Genomic DNA, 21,554 nt, shown 5'->3' on the forward strand with positions numbered 1-21,554 from the left:
TCAACAATCCTGTATCGTACACTTAAAAATTTGTTACAAAGATAGATATCATGTTAAGTGTTCTTACTAAAATAAAGATAAATAAACAAAACTTGGGGCTAGAAACCCTGTCTTCTGCTCGTTCTAATGGCCACACAGTCCCCCCACACAAGGCCACACACTTACTCCTTGGTGATAATCTGAGATCTTAGGCGCAGGTCTTAGCGCCAGCAGCAGCTATACAAGGCACAGTTAATTCTGAAGATGACGGATCATTGCTGAAGAAACCCATGAGTTCACTAAAGAGTACAAAATTAGAATCCAAGAATCATCATCATTTCTTATTTAAGCAAGAGATCTCAAAAATAAAATAGTCATATTATTTCTATCTTGAAGCATGTTGGCTGCTATTATGTGCATGTAATGTGTCTAGCAGTGTACAGTCATCACTATTATAGGCAAGAAGATCTAGGCTTAGTCTGAGCTATGTTAAAAATACACAGTAGGCATGGATAACACTGGTAACAGGGTACTGTTGTTAGAGATAAAGAAGTTCAGTTAATCCTGACCTTGGACCATTTATTCAAGCACATTTCAGAACAAACACAGCTTCCCACCTATCTTGCAGCTTAAAGAGTTTGGTATTAATTCTTCTGTTGAGGCAGACATTTTCATATAAATAAATACTTGTTTGGCAGAACAAATTATACTAGTGAAAATATATCCTTTCATTCCATAGTCCTTCATTTCTTTTTTCTGAGTTTTTTTCTTTGAATCTGCCGTGTCTTAATTCAAAGGTTCATCTTTGTCCTGAATCCTCTCGTGCCCTACAGCTTTCCTGGTGGCTCTAGGTCAATTTGCCTACAGATGGTTTGCCAGTGTACAATTAGCCAAAAGGCAATTTCCTAAATGGATAATTCTCTGAAAGCAATTCCCTGAGAAGGACAGCTTTTTGCAAATTGCTTTTTGGTAAAATGACCCATATTCCTCCCTGGATGAGTAATCTCATCCACTCACACGGACCGAACTACTGCTGTGTGCTCCTGTCTCCCACATCCACTTAAATATTCAACTTGTTCCCTGGACACATTAACATTTATATGTCTAAAAGCCTACTTCCCAGCACTCTTAGATCCAAGTTGTTCCTCTAGTATTTCAGGTCTCACTGAAAGTACCACTTGTCACCCACTTTCCCAGATCAGGAACCTGAGTCAGTATTGATTCACTCATCCTCTCCTCACCCTTCATAGGCCATCAATTGCCTAGTCCTGCTGACTTTAACCTCCTAATTTAATGGGAGAAGGCAATCACCAGATCCGTGTTTCCCATAGATTCCAAAATGCTTTCAATCAATCACCTGCTCTTCGTCTTTGTTGTCTACTAATGAAGGTTGGTTCTGCCCCGTCCCTCTCTAGGCCACTCCAGGACTATGACAATGAGATCATAATTAATCTGCCTCCATCTAATTTTCCCCTTTCACATTCTTCCTCTACTTTTCTACTAGAATGCACTTTTGCCAAAAGGGTTTTCCATGAAATGCAAATCCTGCAAGATGACCTGCTGAAATAAGTTTAGAAAATGCTTCAAATCCTGCAAGATGAAACACAAAAGCTACAAGATGATCTATGTCCAGGTAAGTTTAGAAAACGCTGCATGCTGTGTCCTCCTCTTGCAAAATCACAAAGGCCATCGACATAATAAAGGTCCTGAAAAGACTTGAAGTAAAGAAACACACAATATTGTATAACAAAACATGGCCCATAAGCGTTTGACTCATGATCTCTTGTTTTCCCCAAAGTAACAGCTACTAACAAGCAGTGGAACACAGTTTGAAAATGCTGGCACATTGTGATTTGATCACACTAATGAAGTAAAGTAAATGGACTGACCCAGCCCACTGCCCTCATATTTCCTGCCCTCTCCCCCCGACAGCATGCCTCCTGAGGGTCCTGTGACTTGCAGTTCCTCATGAGCAGCATGTTCCTTCCCACGTGTCTTTGGCTCCCTTTACCTGAAATGCCCTGTTCCACCTTCTGACTAAGTCCTACTCATCTTTCAAAACACGACTCAAGTTTCATCTCCTTTAGGAAACTTTTTCTAACCTCTCTGACCTATGTTTGGTTTCTCTTATAATGTCCTCCTACTCATCACAGCACTTACCTGTCTTCTAACTAAAACTAGCTTTATTCCCCAAGTTGTGCAATCCCCTCAGGGACCAAATCATTAGTACAGAGTAAGTGCTCAAAAAATAGCTGTTGTGCTGAAATAAACCAACCCACGATAAAAGTGATAGATGATAATATAATAAAGCTTTTAAGAATTTGTTAATTTAAGAATGTAAAATACCATAATCCCTCAATATTTCAAAAATATATGTGAAAAACTTCTTTTTCAAAAATTTATGTCTTATTTCTTTTTAATTAATGTCTTTTTTATTAATGTTATTAGTGATTTGCAATAAAATTGTCCTTCTTATTTGCATTTGCATGCTTCAATCACTCATATCAGATATTCAAATATTTTTTCTTTATTAAGAATGAGGAAGAAAAAGAAATTACTGAAAATATTCACTAGGGCAACTTTCTACTGTGGAAATTAGCCAACACCACTTTGTATCTTGAAATGTAAACACCACCTAAAATCAACGTAAGGACGCTGAATCCACGTCTCTGCATGGCCTTATTTAAACAACAGCTGTGCTTCATTTTATTTGCTTCGAACCTACCAGACCTCTTTGGACCATGAAGCCGGTCTGAGCCAAGACTCCTATGTTTAGCTGTACATAAAAATGACAGCTTTTCTTCTGGGTAAAATTACCGCATGCTGCGTTTGCCCCTAAACCTCAACTACCTTGTAGTCAAGGTCTAGAATTCCAGAAAAGAGTAGAGATTACTGACCGAGTTTGACAACCTTATCAACTTACTTGGGAATATAGGTTGTGCCCGGAGGTGTTGTATAGCAAACGTCTGAGCTGACTGCACTCATTCTGATCAACTTTTCTCACAGTAGAGGAGCTGTCTCCCTCATTTATTCATTCACTCACTTGATAAATGTGGGCTGAGCACCCATTATGTGGCAGACACTACGCTGTCACAAAGGCCACAGTATGATAATCACATAATCGTGTTCTATGTAACAGCTGCGTGAACTGAGCACACACCGTGGGCAAGGAGCCATGCTAAGTTGTGCATGTGTGCTTTTGCATTTGACCTTTACACAAGCTTGTGAGGCCAGTGCATTGCTATCCCTTTTGATACAGTAGGAAACTGAGAGACTTAGAGACTCGTACAACACCAGAGATCGCAGAGCTAGCAAACATCAGAGCCACGTTTGAACCCAGACAACCTTCTCCTGAGAAGCCCCTTTGTGCAGTTACCGGGCAACACAGCCTGTCAGTGGTCACACAATACCACTCTGCCATCAAAATTTCCACAGACATGTTCCTTGCCTGACCACTATCATGCTGTATCTTAAATAGCATTGAGCAGGAACTGTTTAGAGGGTCCTGAAGTGACAATAAAGGCACAGGGAATCAAATTAAATTCTTTGTTTTTTAATTAAACAACTTTGGAGCATAGGTGCTGGCAAGTATTCCATGAATATTGACTGATTGTAGTTAATGGTAAACTGTAGTTAATGTGGTTATACTGTGTGGCCTTTTGAGGTACCTTTCAAACAAGAGATTCTGTGATTAAAGAGGTAGCTTAATCTAGTTGTTTCTAGATTCCATCTCAAGACTGTCACTTGAAAATCACGTTTAACTCAAGCTATTTTCAAAGGAATGACTTGGGCTAAGCAAGACACTTATCCATATTTATACCAAATGAAAGAGGTCATCTGCAGAGGAATGGCCAGTTAGGACATATTTTGTCTCAACTTGCATCCCGTGAGAAAAAGGAACTCAAGATTAAAAAATAGAGCTAATTTGTTTTATGGCATCATGGAAGGACATATAGGAAGAAGTATTAATCTATTCAATTATGTAACAAATGATTTTCTTAGGCAGTAAGCTATTCTAAAAGAGTGATAAGTGTCTTTTATGGATCCAACATACTAGAAGTTGTTTTATAAGCATCTGACCAGTACAATGAATTATGGTGGATCCTGAATGCACAAAGAACGCAGTTCTCCAACATTCATCTTGCAGATTTCCTGCCCCACCCTCCCCCCTGGATCACTTAGCCGTATATTCTCCCCAAAGGCCAAAAAACAAGATTGCTTGAACAACGTATTTCCTGACTAATTTATTAAGATGGTTTCTTGGGTTATACAATATTCCCAATCCAAAGGCCACTCACTGGCAAGAGAAAATAATTCCTTTTTTAATTAACAAGGAAAAAATATCAGACCGAATTCCAAGCGATTTGACCACTTTGACCTGGTCTTAGACCGTCTTCACATTTCCGTGAGCTCAGAGGTGAGCTCCAAATCCCACTTTGGGTTTAAGTTTTGTTTAAAGTACTGTTTAATGGGAAAAGAAATTTTTCTAGCTCTCCTGGAATTTGAATGTCAGTAAGGTGACACCCAGGTGACACAGTGGTAGACTGCTATAACATGACATGATCTAAAGCCCATTTATGCGCAGAAGCCTGGGCTTTGTAGCAAGAATTAAAATGTTGTGCATCAATTCCTATATCCTGAATTTATCTTTTACCCATGGGAAGCGACATTTTCACAGGAATTTTTGGAGCTGGGTCAACCAGTGACCTGAAGTTACATTTAAGTCCAGTGTCCCTATGTTTCTTAAAGAGGCATTTATAGAAAACCAAATAAAATACCTTACATAAGCCAGTAAAACTTGCAGCAACAATATGACCATGCTATAATCATTACCATTAAAAAAAATAACAAAGTTTGTGTGAACAGAACAAGAGTTCACCAACAGTTTAGCTCCTGATAGAAACACTCCAACGTTTAACCTGTTTTAAGGATTTGTATCCTAGTGATCAAAAGAACCCCCCTGGAGTGCCAGACCTTGCTTCAAATCCTGCCTCCCGCACTCACTGGGTGACCTTGGATATGTAACAGAAGTCGCGTTTCCACAACCAGACCTCATAGAATTATCATGGATTTAAGTGTGATAATGCAGTTAGAAGTTCTTACTGTTTAGCACACAGAAAGTGCTCAATAAATCTTGGCTGCCAGGTTTTACCCATTCAACCAACAATTACGGAATGCCTACAATTACCAGATACTAAGCTATGGGTAGCAAATAAAAAATGACTAAAAGTAGGATGATAATATGGTTAAAATATTATTTTTAAGTTTTATTTTGTTTTTTAAATTTTTGTGAACTTGGGTATTTTTCCATTGGCCCTATTTCTGCCAATGGCTTATGAGCTCCTCTAAAACTGTATGCCGCATCTGCAGTTCCCTTTGAGTCGCTCCTAGCATACAATGATTACTTTGTGGTTGACTAATTTTTCTCTGCCACAGGCCAGTACTGAAAGTTTAGGGGGTACATACTCAACCAATAACGTAGTTAAGGCTCAGTCAGACTTTCTTATACATGAGTCTTATCACTGCTGAGATCATATTATGGACATCTGTATAAACTGACCGGGTTAGGGGACTTTTATGAAAGCAAGGCCTCTAAAAACTAACTTGTCTTCCCAATCAGATGTTGTCACCCCAACAGACTGGACTTTTTCAGAACTGTTCAAGATATTAGGGGTCAGGATCTCAACAGGATTTAGCTGCTGTCCTGTCCTCACACACCCAAATTTTCTGCTGTGACTCTAAACACATGGCAGGTGTCATGGATTGCTTTAAAAACTGTGTGTGTTCATGTGTGTGCTTGTACACATGTGTGTGTTTTGAAACTTACCTGTGGAAACTGTCCATCTGCAAATAACAGAAGGGAGCCACAAAAATTGTATGTGATGCTGAATTAAAATGTACAATATACATGTGTAGCTAAAATTAGTGGTGTGGCATAGTAAATCAATGACATAATCACATCTTCTGAACTTGATACTGCAATATTCATTATATGGTCCAACTTGCTGTTTTACCCAAATTAAAAACTCTATAAATTTTATCTTTGGCTCATTAGTTTGATCTTAAAAGAATTTTGAAACTAATTTTATTAAATTTTGAGTAGTGAGTCCATTTTATTTTTTTACCTTTGAATAAAACTTGCCTTAGTTTTTATTTTCATGCCATGAGTACAATCCAGCACTGGCCTCATAAAACTGACTTTAACTTTTCCAAACTCAATGTCAGGTTATGACCCAGGTCACTACTCGAGGATTAGATCTGTTTCTAATACAAGTCATCTTAAATCCTTTTTGAAGCAGGGTAAGGGGAATGTTGCTTTCCTGGGTTAGAATGGTAGTTCTGTGCTGTCACTTAGTAATGATAGGAAATCAACCAAGTCAATTTCTCTGGGCCTCAGTTTTCTCACTAATAAACTAAGAGAATCAGACTTAATGAGTACTAAGGCCCACTGACTGCAGTTTTTAAACCCTATGATTGTTTCAGTTAACAGGTTCTGTTTAGATTATATGATGAGAAACATGGTTTCTATGTAAAAATTAACCATGTTTCTATGTAAAAATTAATATAAATTTACAAGAAGAAAGAAGAAGAAGAAAGAAGAAGAAAGAAAGAAAGAAAGAAAGAAAGAAAGAAGAAAGAAAGAAAGAAAGAAAGAAAGAAAGAAGAAAGAAAGAAAGAAAGAAAGAAACTTAATTGTGAATGAATATTTGAGTTGAAGGTTAGAAAATTTCCTTAAAAATTCTTCTTACTGAGCTAACTCCAAATAACTACTTGAGGCACTTTTTATTTTTGAGAAACTGTTGAAAGAAATAATTGTGTAATTAGAAGCAGGATGACCATGAAGATTTTAAAATCAGAAAGATCTAGATTCAAATCCTGAGTTCATGTTATATCTTGGGTATATTGTATAATCTCCTGGGCCTCCATTTCTTCACCTGTAAAATGTGGATAATATGTACCTCCTAGGGCTGCTGTAAAGATTAAATAAGACATATAAGGCATCTAATGTGGTGACTGGCTCATGATAAACACTCAAATATTTTCCACTTTTCATTTTCCTTTCTAGAAGTCTTTGCACTAAGGACAAGAAATTCTTGTTTCAGTAGAAACAAGAGTGAAATTGATGGGCTGTGAATCTCCTGAGTCTAGTAAGGCAGTATTTCACAGTGGTTACCAGTGGGCACTGCAGGGTCTTAGAGACTTGCATTCAAATGCAAACTGTCAATTACTACCTTTGGGACTGTAGGCAATTTATTTAAGTTCTCTGAGATACATACAGTTTTTCATCAGTAAATTAGCTATTGTAACCCTTAGGAAGAGAGAATGCATCACAGTGTCTACATCATCATAACAACACAATATATGGTAGCTATTTTTATTATGCTTCTGCTCTCCAAACTTGAAACAGTAACCAGAAGAGAGAAGGAAATCAAGTAACATTTTTGAAGGAAAAGATTGGACAAGTGACTGTTCCTTGGCTGATGATGAGCATCACCTAGCATGTCTGTGTGTCTTCTAGGAGCAAGGATGGCCCTGGGGCCCCACAGCTTCCCATGGAAGGCATGTCATTTTCAAAGACATCTTTCCTGACATGAAAACAATGCCGTGAAAACTACTTGTGTTCTTTTTACGGAACCAGCTAGGGATTCCTCATGTGTTTTATTCTCAGTTAAAATACTATTCCATGACATTTTTCATGGGTGTGCCCTGGTTGTCTGCAGCCAACATTTTAGGAGATGCGTGTTTATGGAGATGTGGATATGACTAAAAACTTTTGGGAAATCTGAAATAAAGGTTAGATCTGTCCCATTAGGTAGCCTTGAATTGGTTGCATAAATAGATCTAAAAACTCTTTACTTACATAAACATAAGTTAAAAAATACTGGCACTTCATTAGATTTAAACATCAACAATAACAAAATGACATTAGAGGATTTACACTTTGCCGGGTAGTTATCTCTAGAGTCCCAAAATATCGAAAGTTCTATTACTGGAACTTTTAAAATTGTATCATCATTTTAGACTGACATTTAAAAAACAGCAGTAATGTGTGGGCTCCCTCTGCTGGATCTTCAGACTGTGAATGCCAGAAAGAGTTTTCAGTACTTTACATTTACCCAACCAATTGGATTACTCATGGTGATGAGATTAACACAAAGAAGTGATGTTGATCCATTTCAAAATCCACAGGAAAACAGTTTGCTAAATAAAGAAGCTGAAATTAGTTGGGAATGTTCTTCTGTTAGTGTTAAAAAACTGGGATTTTATTTTGTTCTGTTTTAAGTAGGAGACAGTAGACTTTGTTTTGTTTTGTTTTATGTTTTAAAAAAGAGGCATAGATTTTCTTTGGAGAAGGGTCACATGTGGTCCATGGTACCTGTTGCCAGGGTAACCATGTCCTCTGTCTATACACATCAAGGCCAGTTATTTCATTTAGAGACAATCAGACTATCAGGTCAAAGGAAACAGAAAATGCAAATCATGATGTTCATGCTGTTTCAGAAAAACTACAATGTGATTGTCCTGCACCCCAACTCAGAGAAGTTTTCTCTTTAATAATGAATTTCTTTAAATGTTACAAATATTACTGTCTCCTTAACATAATTATTTTCTGGTGGATACGTAGGCACTTCATGCTTTTGCACTGGGGGCTTTCTCTATTTATTGAACTTGGAAAGGAGATTTGAGGACAAAATGTTCTTTAATAAAATTAGAACTTCTCTCTTCTGAGAGTCATACAACATTTATCCAAAAGTCTATAAAAATATTACCCCATTTAGCTTATGGAGCATTTCTGAATAGGTTCTTTTTTTTAGTGCCCAATGATCCTGAATTTAGATGCTGTGTTTAAAAACTGTTTGCTGAAGGAAGGCTATAATTAATATAAGGAATACTGAATTCCACTTTGAGAATGGCAAGTTATTGGTTGACTATTTACATGAAGAACAAAAATAGAACTTGTTGCAGAAGACTGTAGTTTGATATATTCCTTAGTTTAGTGTAGGTTTTTACAGTGAGATGCACAAAATGTAAATATACAAGTGAGCGCTCATGTATTTACTAAAAAGCAAAATTTATTTTGTTGTTTAATGAACATTATATTCTTATTATTTACTTTTTATTATAAAATTCCAAACCCATTAAAAAGGTTTTTTTCAACCTTACTCCATAGGTATTGATAGTGATCCCCATATCAAACACAGCCACAAATTTATCAATATATCTAAGATGATCTTTTTTATAATATCTCTGGAAAGGTAACCAAAATAATTCCTTAAGCTGAAAAGTCTCAGTAAATTAGCATCTTCAGGGAGACCTAATTCCTTATTTTGCTTGAAAAGGCTAAACACGTATTTCCTCGAAGTTTTCATTTTTAATTTTCTTTTTTATGGTGCACTGCATTGCTGAGGATTTCAAAAGACCTCCCTCCGAAAGGAGCGCAGCTATTCTGCCTCCTTTCACACAGGGCTTCCCCTGGACCCACCTCCCAAGGGAGCTGGAGAAACTAGAAAGTGTATTTGGGGGAAAGATACGAATGTGCAGTAAACTGTAACTGCAGCGACCACATGTTCTAATTTACTGGGATAAACTTGTTTGACTCCTGCTTTCCTGGCATAGTTATTAACAGTGCCATTTCATTCTCAAAAATGTCTGTCTTAAATGATAAATTATATGACCTTCCTCTTTATAATCTAAATACTTCTGACTACATTACCATTTGTTTTTTAGAATATCATTTCCAAATGTACATTTACCTAAACTCTAATTTCTCTATACACCAGGAGTTCTATGGTTAATTAATTTTAAGAAATGCTGTGTATTATATGCAGTAGTCTTCTTGGAGAGTCTAAGATACATTCACATATTTAAGACTGCTTGACTTTGCTCCAAAATTCGGGGGCTAACTACCAGCCCCACCATGTTGTTTGTATAGAACTATAACTATCCATAGTTACATAGGCGCTCAGTTCCAATTAGCACAGGATCCATACCCCACCCCTATAATTATTTCCTTGCACCCCATCAGAAGGACTAAAATTGTGGGGAAACAAAGGTACCCATTAAAATGCCAGCTCCAAGAACTCTGCTAGAGAATATCAAAAGGGCTCCAATTTAACACAGAAAGTGTTCATAAAGTACATGTCTAAACTGTTTAGTTAGAAATTAGATCTCATTTCCCCATGCGTTCCCACTGACTTCATTAGTTCTCTGTTTAGTCCTTATTATGTTCAAAGCACTAGTTACGTACTATTGTGAATGCATAAGAGAAACTGTTGTATCCAGGATGCTAACAGTGGGTAAGAGACTCCTCCCCTCCTCAGTCTCACTGACTCTGTTCTGTTTTTGTTTTTTCCTCACAGCACGATAGGCTTCTCCTATTCTTTATCATTCTCTAATTAATTATGTTTACTCTTTGTTTTCTGTCTTCCCAACTAAAATGTCCATTTCTCAAGAGCAAATGTTTTGTCTGTTTTATTCAGTAATTTATCTCAAGCATCTAAAAAGAAGTCAGCACAAAGTCAATGTTTAATCAATTCATCTCGAAGAAACAAACAAGCAAATAAATAAATAAATAAATAAACTCTTTAAGTAAAGTTTTAGTGATGGGGCCCAGCTCACAGTACGTGTTTTTTGAAGAATGAAAGTATGAAGGCATAGATGAATGAGAGTACAAGTCAGAGTGGGACACAAAGTTGGGAAGGTATATTAGAAACAGGTCGTGGAGAACCTTGAATGTCATGTTAATGGCCCAGTTACCATTTATTGTGACATTACTATGGGTCATGCACTGTGCGAGAAATAATAGCAACGTCTTCCTATAACAAACCCAGAAGGAAAGACTGTGTTCCCCATTTTAGATGAGAAAACAGACTCTCACGAAGGTTAAGTAACTTGTCCCAAATTGCATACAAATTAGCCATGAAGCCTGGATTCAATTATCTGTCTAATTATCTGTGACTCCAAGATTTATGCTCATCATGCTGCCTTTCATTTGGCAAGTAGAAATCCATAAAGATATGTGAGTAATGGGGTAAAATCTTTGTCTCATACTTTTACAGATAATTGCTACCACTATGAGTGACAGATTATACAAGAGGATGAATGTTAGATCTTAGTAGCAGTTGGATTCCAGCTGTGGAACTCAGAATTCAGGACAGGTTTGTAGATTCCAGAGTTGGAACACCCAAGACAGTGGCTACTAGCTTCATGAGACTAGTGAGTGCTTGAAATAAGACTAGTACCAACTGAGATGTACTCTAAGTGTAAAGTACACAATGGATATTGACAGACATGTTACAAATAAAGGATGTAAAATATTTCATTAGTAATTTTTAATTGATTACATGTTAAAATGTATCATGGGTATATTCAATTAAAGTATGATAAATTAATGTTTCTTTTACTTTTTCTGTGGTGGCTACTAGGAAAATTAAAGTCACATATGTGGCTTGAATTATATCTTTGTTGGACAATTATTCACATAAAGGAACCCTTTGAATTCTTAAGGGATCACAAAAGGAACAGCTTAGGGTAAGTAGGCCAAGGAAAGAATATTGATCATCTTGAGAGAATCCTACATTTAGGAGCCAGGAAAGAAGGAGGAGATGACAAAGGAGACTGGGGAGTGATCGAAGATGACAGCATTAAGATGGAAACTTGGCCACAGGTTGCAGAAAGGCCAGGGAGAATGACAACAGGAAAGAGGCTGTTACATTTACCAGTTAGGAGGTTATTTGTTTTTAGGACTTTTCATAGAGTGGTTGTGGTGGAAGCTGGTTTAAAAAAGGAATAGGGGTGGGACTCAAGATACATTTTTAAGGAAATGGATGATGTGAACATGTATATAAGTTTAGTGGAGGGGAAGAGAGAAAAGATTCAAAAGGAAGAAGAGATTGTTGAGGTAGTGAAGTCCTATCACCAGTTTTAGGAAAGTAACTTGCCTAGGAGAGGATTCAGATACTTTTTCTCTGAGGCCACAGAGAAGGAAAAGAAATTCAGGAATTTCACATGATTTTATTTCTTATATTCTCTGAGATAGAAGAGATAAGGTTATAGTCCATGTTAGAAGATTGAGGCTAAATTTGAGAGCTTGAGAAGTATGAAAAAGGCTCAGAGAAGACACAGTTGCAAGTCATCAGTGTGAAGTAATAAACAAGTAGGAAACGAGCAGTGAAGAGCCAGTGCAGTCTGGGCGGCATAAATGCTCAGGAGCACAGCTGCCGCAGTGATGTCGCTGTCACCGACAGAGCTAAGCTTTCTGAGGCTTACCCAAGATTAGGAAAGAACCAAGTAAGTGTGATTGAAGGACATGGGGCTGCTCCTCTAGCTTGTGTGAAAGTAACAAAAACCGTAGAACATGATGTCCAAGTTGTATTTAAAAAAGCTTTCAAAGCCAGTCTGGGAACGGACCTCACTTGTACGAAGCAGTGCCTGGGTCAGGTGTGTGTGTTTGGCTCTGTGACGAAGGGTCTCAGCTTCTGCAGATTACCCACATCACCAAGTCAGAGGCAGCAAGAACGAACATGGATTTCCATCCATCCTTATGAGGTTCCAGCGCATCCTCATGTGATTCTAGTCTGCTTGGTGACTGTCGCTTCCCAACTGCCCGCCCTCTGAACGTCAGGCCAGCACCAGGCGCAGAGACGGCCAGGCAGGAACTGCTTATCCAGCCCCACAAGCTAATTCCCTGTAAGCAAGCCTTTGATTTGTAATATAAAAACAAAAAATACATCTATATTGCTACTGTTTCTACTTCTCCAGTTTATTCCTTACTGATACTGAATTAAAAGACTAGGAATGATGGCAAACACTGCAGTTTATTTCTTCTTTTTGTTAACTGAAGTATAATTGACTTACAATATATATAAGTATCAAGGCACAACACAGTGACTGGATATTTTTACACATTATGGAATGATCACAGCAGTAAGTGTAGTTACCATTGGTCACCGTACAAAATTACTACAATATTACTGGCTATACTCTCTGTGCTGTGCATTATATCCTGTTGACTTATTTTATAACTGAAAATTTGTACCTCTTAATCCTTTTCATCGATTTCATCCACCACATGCCCCACCCTCTAGCAATCACCAGTTTTTTCTCTGAGTCTATGAATCTGTTTCTGTTTTGTCATATTTGTTCATTTGTTATTTAGATTTCACATATGAGTGAAATCATAAAGTATTTGTCTTTGTCTGGCTTATTTCACTTAGCATAATATCCTCTAGGTTCATCCATGCTGTTGCCAAGGCAAGACTTCATTCTTTTTAGAGCTGAGTAATAGTCTATTGTAGATTTATACACCACATCTTCTTTACTCATCTATCAATGAGCACTTGGGCTGCTTCCATATCTTGGCTATTGTAAATAATGCTGCAATGAACAATGAAGTGGATGTATCTTTTCAAGTTAGTGTTTCTGTTCCTTTTGGATAAAAACCCAGGAGTGAAATTGCTGAATGTATGGTAGTCCTACTTTTAATTTTTTGAGGAACCTCCATATGATTTTCCAGTAGGGGCTATACCAATTTATCTTCCCACCAACCGTGCACAAGGGTTCCCTTTTCACCACATCCACACCAATACCTGTTATTTCTTGTTTTTGTTTTTTTTTTTTTGATACAAGCCAGTCTGACAGATGTAAGGTAGCATCTCATTATGGTTTTGATTTGCATTTCCCTGTTGAAGTGATATTGAGCATCTTTTCATGTGCCTACTGGCCATCAGTATGTCTTCTTTGGAAAAATTGGTGTATAATTGTTCACAGTAGTTTCCTATGATTGTTTGCATTTCTGTGCTCAGTTGTAACTTCTCTTTCACTTCTGATTTTATTTGGGTCCACTCTCTTTTTCTTGATCTCTTCCCTTATGGTTTGACAAATCCCTTTAGTGTTATTTGTCATGTATCTATTGTACATTTTAGTTTGTGGTTACCATGAGGTCCGTGAATATCAACCTATTCATATAGCACTTAATTTAATAAGCTGATAGTCGCTTAAGTCAAATGCCTTCTAAAAGTACTACATTTTTACCTCCTTCCCCAGATCTTATGTTCTTGATGTTATATTTTACATCTTTTATTTTGTGCATCCCTTAGCTACTTATTGTAGGTATCAGTGATTTTATTGCTTTTGTCTTTTAGTCTTCATGCTGAACGTGGTGATCACTGCCTTTGCTATATATTTGCCTTTACCAGTGAGTGTTTTTTTTTTTTTCATTTATTTTCTTATTTCTAGTTATGGCCTTTTCTTTTCCACTTAAGATCCTTTAACTTTTCTTATAAGGCTGCTTTAGTGGTGATGAACTCCTCTACTTTTTGCTTGTCTGGGAAGTGCTCTCTCTCTCCTTCAGTTCTGAATGACAGTCTTACCTGGTAGAGTATTCTTGACTGTGTTTTCCTTTCAGCACTTTAAACACACCATGTCACTCCCTTCTGTCCTGCAAAATTTCTGCTAAAAAATTAGATGCTAACTTAATGGGGGCCCCCTATATGTGACTCTCTGCTTTTCTCTTGCTGCCTTTAAAATTCTCTCTTTAACTTTTGCCATTTTTATTATATGCCTTGGTGTTGATCCCTTTTAATTCATTTTATTTGAGACTCTGAACTTCTGACCTGAATATCTGTCTCCTTCCCCAGGTTAGGAAAATTTTCAGGAATTATTCTTCAAATAAGTTTTCTATCCATTTCTCTCTCTTCTTTTTCTGGGACCCCTATAATGAGAATGTTAGTATACTTATTGTTGGCCCAGAAGTCCCTTAAACTATTCTTATCTTTTTAAAATTGTCTCCCATCTTCCAGCTCTCTGATCTGTTCTTCCGTGTCATCTCTTCTGCTGTTGATTCTCTATAGTAAGTTTTTAATTTCAGTTAGTATATTCTTCAGGTCTGATTGGTTCTTTCTTATATTTTCTAACTCTGTTGAAGATCTTTTCTCCTTCATTCTCCCAAGTTTGGTGAGCATTTTTATGAACATTATTTTAAACTCTTTATCAGGTAAATTGCTTATCTCCATTTCATCAGGGTTTTTCTGGGGTTTTAGCTTGTTCTTTTCCCAGAACATATTCCTCTGTCTCCTCATTTTGTTTGACTTTCTGTGTTTGTTTCTATGAATTAGGCAAAATAGTTACCTCACCTGGTTTTGAAAGCATGGCATTGTATATGTAGGCACATTCCTGGTGTAGACTGCATGTTCTGGGCAGCTTTGGCTGGCTGGAGATGGAGTGTGTGCAAACCTGTACAGAGGTCCCAGGCATACTGCAACAGGGCTGCCTTGGTGGAATGGCTCGAGTTAGAAAAGATATGGACCTGGGGTCCTGGGGTGTGCTGTGATGGGGCAGCCTTGGTGAGACAGATGGCGCTGGAATGGGTATGGGCAGGGGAGCCAAGGGCATGTTGTACCAGGGCTGCCTTGGGAGAATGGCTGTACCTGGTGTGTGCCAGGGCCCTGGGGCACTCTGCAGTAACCTTGGCAAGCTGGCTAGAGTGCCTGGACCATGTTCCCCCTGGCACGATCAAGGTTTTGGAAGAATGCAAAACATAGTACTCCTGAGCACCTCCAAGCCCAAAGAGACTTCTAGCAGTTCCCTGCCTGTTTGGCAGATATTCTAGGGCTAGCAAATGGATTTCCTTCACACATAGTCTAGGTGCCCTTTAAATGACTGTTTTTTTCCACTATTTCTCATGGTGGATGAGTCTGCATGCTGGCCCCTCAGTGATATCCCTTCCCACTACAAGTTGCAGCCTCAGGGTGGGGTTCCCATTGATACCATGTCTCTTTCTCTCCTACCCATCTCTGTGTGGTCCCTCTATCTTTCCTTGGGCAGAAGCTTTTCAATCAGCCCTCAGGTATTCCTCAGGAGGAATTATTCTTTATGTAGGTGTAATTGTGTATGTCTCTGGGAGGAGGTTAGTTCAAGGTTTTCCTATACCACCATCTTGAACCAGAACCCAATTTATTCATTCATTTATCCATTTATTCTGGGTGCCAAAATCATACATCATATAAGATACAGGTCTTGACAACTTTTCATTAAAACAAACAAAAATAAAACTGTCTGCATGGAGTAGAGTGGGGGCCCAAGGCAGGGATGGTCATTCTGCCTCGCTTAGATTCCAAAGGAACACTGAACTTGAGATTGGTGTCTATTGTCTAGAAGGCACATTTGAGAATAAAATGAAAATCAGTCACTCCTTTGGGCCCCAAGATATGAAATAAGTAAAAGGAGATACTGAAACTTGGAAGAGATTTTCAGAAAATCATGTAGGCTCCTAAGTTTTAAAACTGTAATTCCACTCCAAGCATCACCTATTCATTATCTATCACTCCAATTCAGCTCATTCTCTCATATTTCACGAGCACATTTCCTAAGCTCCTCAAACACAAATCTCTGCAGTATCCTCTACTCTTTTTTCCCATTTCTTCCAACACTGTTATCCTTCCTGTCCTCTGCCGCTGCCTCCCTAGTTGGCCATCAGATTCTGATATGTCTACTTCAGGACTGTCTCTTGCATGAACATCCTCCTTTTCAACTCTGCTGCTGCCATTGCCAAAATAAGACTATCATTGTTTCACATTTGGACATTTTCAGGAGCTTTCTAATGGATATTTCTGCTCCCAAAGTTCCTACAAAACAAATCATACCCAGTCACTCTTCTGCATAAACTTCACTGAAGCCCTTCTTGAAATATTTTCACTCTTGATCATAGAACCTTTTCAGTCAAGGCTCTGACAACCGTTTTCTGCATCTCCCATCATTTCTCATTATCTATCACCACTGGATTTCTTCTGGTCATTTTTAAATAACACCATGCCTTTCAGAACTTTGTGGCTTTTGCATGTGGCATTCCTCTGACTTAAAATGCCACGCACACCCTTCTATTTAGGATAAATGCTTCCTAATTCTTCAAGATAGAGTCAAGTCTCCATTAGGCAGAGTCCCTCTTTGGTGCCCCAGAGCACTGCATGCTCACCTCTCCTCTCACACAAACTCTACATTAAATCGTAATTATCAGTTTGTATAAGTGCGTCTCATTCTGGCGCTGCCATCTACCTGGGGCTCTAACAACGCACAGGTGATGATGCTCTAGCTGTGCATGGGAATGTCCTCATAAAAGTTCATTAAATTAATGAATTAATTAATGAATATCAGAGAGAACCATATTTCAGACGGAGGTTTACAATTATTGCTCAGGCTCCAACCTAGTCTATTTAACCTATAATGTAGACAGAATATGGTAGTTCAGATAAATTTGCCAAATGTTGAATTCTAGAACTTTGAATGCAAAAAAGGTAATATGGCCATTTATTGAGTTAGATCTATACTGTAGGCTGGCCCAGGAAGCCAGTCAAAATGTATACTATTATTTCTATAGGAAAGTACCAGTCTTCAGTTTTCAGGGACAAGGGAACATAACCACTCCAGAAGTGGCAGGTGCCCAAGCTGCAGCCATGCAGCCTGCCTGGTAAATGGGAGGGAATGGAGAGCAGAATGCCAGCAATGGCATTTGTTTTCACTTCACAGGGCATGGCTGCTTGGCCTTGGTGTATACTGAGAAGTTAAGCCCGTGGTTTGAGGTGTACAACAGCCCTCGCCATAATCCAGAATATGTGCAGCTGTATCAGAGAAGCAGGAGACATGGGATTCACAGAATAGCTCTTGTTCTTCGGGAAATCCCTTTCTGCCCCTGCAGTCTAATGCTGTCTGTGCTATTATCTTTACATGTGGATATTTGTAACCCTGGTTACTGGTATTTTAAGGAGTGACTCTGAATGTTAAATTTACAGTGAAATTCTTTTTTTCTGAATAAAATTCTTCTGAATTATCTCAATAATAACATTTTTCATCTAAGCAGTCTTTTGACAAACCTGGGTTGAATGTCTACCATGTAACAGCTAATGTACTAAGCACTGAAAATAGAGATAAATGATTCCTATTCAAAGGAACAAATAAACAGTCAATAAAAGTTTACTTTACATGAAGTAACATAAAGAAATGACAGAGATAGACTATTTCTGTCCTCATGGAGTTTATATGCTAGCAGGGAAAAAATATGTATAATTATAATGTGATTGATATACCCAATAACTGGGTGAGTTTAACGCATACAAAGGTAGTTCCTAACCCAGATGTGGGAGACACACAGGTGGGAAGGGCAGTTGTAGTTACAAGTTTAAAAATAACCACCAATTACTCTTGCCTTTTGACATTCATGAATTTGTGTAACGCCTTGACTTTATGAGTGTGGGTGGGACCTAATCCATAGACTATGGCAAAAGTGAGAGGTTATCACTTTTATGATTATATATCATAAAACTGTGGTTTGCATCTTACAATTAGACTTTCTAATGCATTCTTGACTTACACACGTTGACAAAGCGAGAAGCCGTTTTGGGCCCTCAGTCCAACAGGCCTAGAGGAACTAAACCCTGTCAACAATGATGTAAGCTTGGAGATGTACACGTCCCAAGTTGAGTGTTCACAGAAGACCACAGCCCTGGATGAACCTTAGTTACAACCTCATGACAGACCCTGAAGCAGGACTCAACTAAGCAACGCCTGGATTCTTGACACATAGAAACTCTTAATAATATATAACAACAACAACAGCCAGCGGCACAGGGAGCAAGGGCCTGCCCCGGTGAGGTGGTCATTTTGCTCCAATCTCCATGAATGCCTGGCAGGGGTGTGGCCTTAACCGGCCAAAGTTCACAGGAGGCATATCTCCAGGTCAGTCAGCTCCCTGCAGGCACGTGCACTGCAGTCAGAAGGAGGGGGTGGGGGCGGGTGCAGAGAGGGGTCAGCGGGGTGCAGAGAGGGGTCAGCGGGAGGCACGGGCTGCCCAGCAAGCCTGTGGATTTCCATCCAGTGTCCCCCTCAGCCTGGGATGGGGGTGCCCTCTGCTGCTTCAGGGTGGCAATTGGCATCCCTCCCGGTGGGTCAAATCCTGGGAGGCTTCTTCCATTAGACAGACAGAGAGACAAATAAATTGACAGACAGACACACTAGCCTCTTCCTCCATTTAGAAACAGCCATGTATCCTAACATCCTCCTCCTCATCCATTATATAGGTTAACAGATTCATACATATACAGACACACACACACACACTAGCCTCTTCCTACTCCTTAATTAAGTAGGTAGAGAGACACACTCATGCCCTCCTCCATTAGATAATAGATAGACAAACTTAGCAGACTTTCTCCTCCTCCATTAGATAGATGGAAAGTGAGATTGACGGACACACACACTAGCCTCTACCTTCTCCTGTTAGACAGACAGACAGATGGCCAGACACATGGGAAGCCTTCTTCTTCACCATTAGATAAAAACAGAGACAGACTCACAGACACACAGGCAGACACAGTAGTCTTCTCCTCCTCTCACAGACAGAGAGATAGACACTTTAGGTTCCCTGTTCTCGATTAGATATTAGTTCATATATAGATATATGATACATACACACACAGACAGACACACTAGCCTACTCCTCCTCCATTTGATGCATACATAGACTTACAGACAGACACAGTAACCTCCTCCCCCTTTAGTTACAGATACAGAGATAGACAGACCCGCTCGTCCACACACACACACACACACAAGCCTCCTCCTCTTCCTCAAATAGGTAGATAGTTATATAGAAACACTAACCTTTTCCTCCAACACAGACAAATAAATGACACACTAGCTTACTGCTATGCATCCCTATAGATAGATACATAGATAGATAGATAGATAGATAGATAGATAGACAGACAGACAGATACATAGATACATAGATATATAGATACATAGATACATATATATATATAGATTGGCAGGCAAATAGAGACATCCTAGTCACCTCCTCCTCCGTTGGATAAACAGAGAGACACACACATAGACTAGCTTATCCCATCCTCCAATAGATAGTCATTCAGGCAGACAGTCAGAAAAACACACTCCCTAGAGGCGGGGTACGGTCAGGAGACTTAGTTCGGTGCCGGCGACCGGGGAAAAAGGTGCCCCTGGCGAGCCAGAGGATTTTCTCCCATGTCCCTAGCTGCCTTACTTGGGGGCGGCCTCCGATCCCCGAAGTTCGCGGGACTCAAGCATTTGAATTCAGCCTGCTCCTGGGAGCGGGCGTGGTGAGGTCAGGGCAAGAGTTCGGCAGCAGAGGCGGAGGCGGCCCAGCAGCAAAGGGGGATGCCCCGGCGAGTTGGTCATTCTCCTCCCATCTCTCCCTCTCCTGGCCTCGGGGAAGCCTCTGCTACCCCAGGTTGGCGGGATTTAATTCTCCTTGTCAGCCAGGTCCTGGGAGGCTGTCAAGGTGAGCTCAGGGGACAGGAACGTCTCAAGGAGTGGACTGTCTCGGGTGAGCTGATCAGTTTGTTCCCGTCTCCACAAGGGCCTGGCCTGGGGGCGGCTTCTCCTGCCCCAGGTTGACAGTATGCATGTTTGCAGGTCTGCCTGCCCCTCGGAGGCAGCAGCGGTGTGATTAGGGGCTGCATTGAGGAGGCGGGGCTGCCCACTGAGCCCATGTATTTGCTCAGATCTCCCCCTAGGCCGGTCCTAGGGTTGGTCGCTGCTACCCTACGTACACAAGGTGCACATCTGTGTTTTCGGGCTCCAGGAGGGAGGGTGCGGGGTGGTCAGGGGGCGGCGAGGGGGCAGGGGGGGGCGGCTACAGAGAGGGAGGAAGCGGGAGGCACGGGCTGCCCAGGCAAGCCTGTGGATTTCCATCCAGTGTCCCCCCTCAGCGTGCAATGGGGGCGCCCTCTGCTGCTTCAGAGTATCAATTGGCATCCCTCCAGGTGGGTCGAATACTGGGAGGCTTCATCCATTAGACAGACAGAGAGACAAACAAATAGACAGACAGACACACTAGCCTCTTCCTCCATTTACAAACAGATTTATATATTAACCTCCTTCTCCTTATCCATTATATACATAGACAGGTACATACATAGACAGACAGACACAAACACATACACACACTAGCCTCCTCCTACTTCTCAATTACGTAGGTACAGAGACCCAGTAATCTCCTCCTCCATTAGATAATACTTAGCCAAACTTAATAAACACTTTCTCCTCCTCTATAAAATAGATACAAAGTGAGATTGATGGATACACCCACTAGCCTCTTCTTTTCTGGAAGAGAGACAGACAGATAGCCAGACACATGGGAATCCTCCTTCTTCTCCATTAGATATAGATAGAGACAACTCTCAGACACACAGAGAGACAGACACACTGGTCTTCTCCTCCTCTGACAGGACATGAGAGTATAGATGCTTTAGGCCTCCTTCCTTCTTCTCCATTAGATACAGGATACATACATGAGATCTCTGACAGATAGAAAGACTAGACATACCTCGCCTACTCCTCCTACCTCCATTTACTGCCTACATAAACGAATAAACAGATCAGTAGCTCTACCCTTAGATACAGATACATAGTTAGCAGAACCAACCACCACACACACACACACACACACACTAGCCTCTCCTCTTCTCAAATAGGTAGTTATATAAACAACTAACCTCCTCCTTCCAACTGACAAACTAAACGACACACTACCTACTGCACTC

General features: G+C 39.8%; 1 long non-coding RNA gene across 1 annotated transcript; it reads left to right on the forward strand.

Annotated features, from left to right (window-relative positions):
* Positions 1-7: 7 nt before the first annotated feature.
* On the forward strand, positions 8-12,788 carry LOC116658942. The gene is made up of 2 exons (XR_004314161.1): positions 8-1,612; positions 12,465-12,788. It is a non-coding gene; the product is annotated as an uncharacterized LOC116658942 (long non-coding RNA).
* Positions 12,789-21,554: the final 8,766 nt, after the last annotated feature.

The sequence above is a fragment of the Camelus ferus genome, chromosome 22, assembly GCF_009834535.1.
Source record: "Camelus ferus isolate YT-003-E chromosome 22, BCGSAC_Cfer_1.0, whole genome shotgun sequence".
NCBI lineage: Eukaryota > Metazoa > Chordata > Mammalia > Artiodactyla > Camelidae > Camelus > Camelus ferus.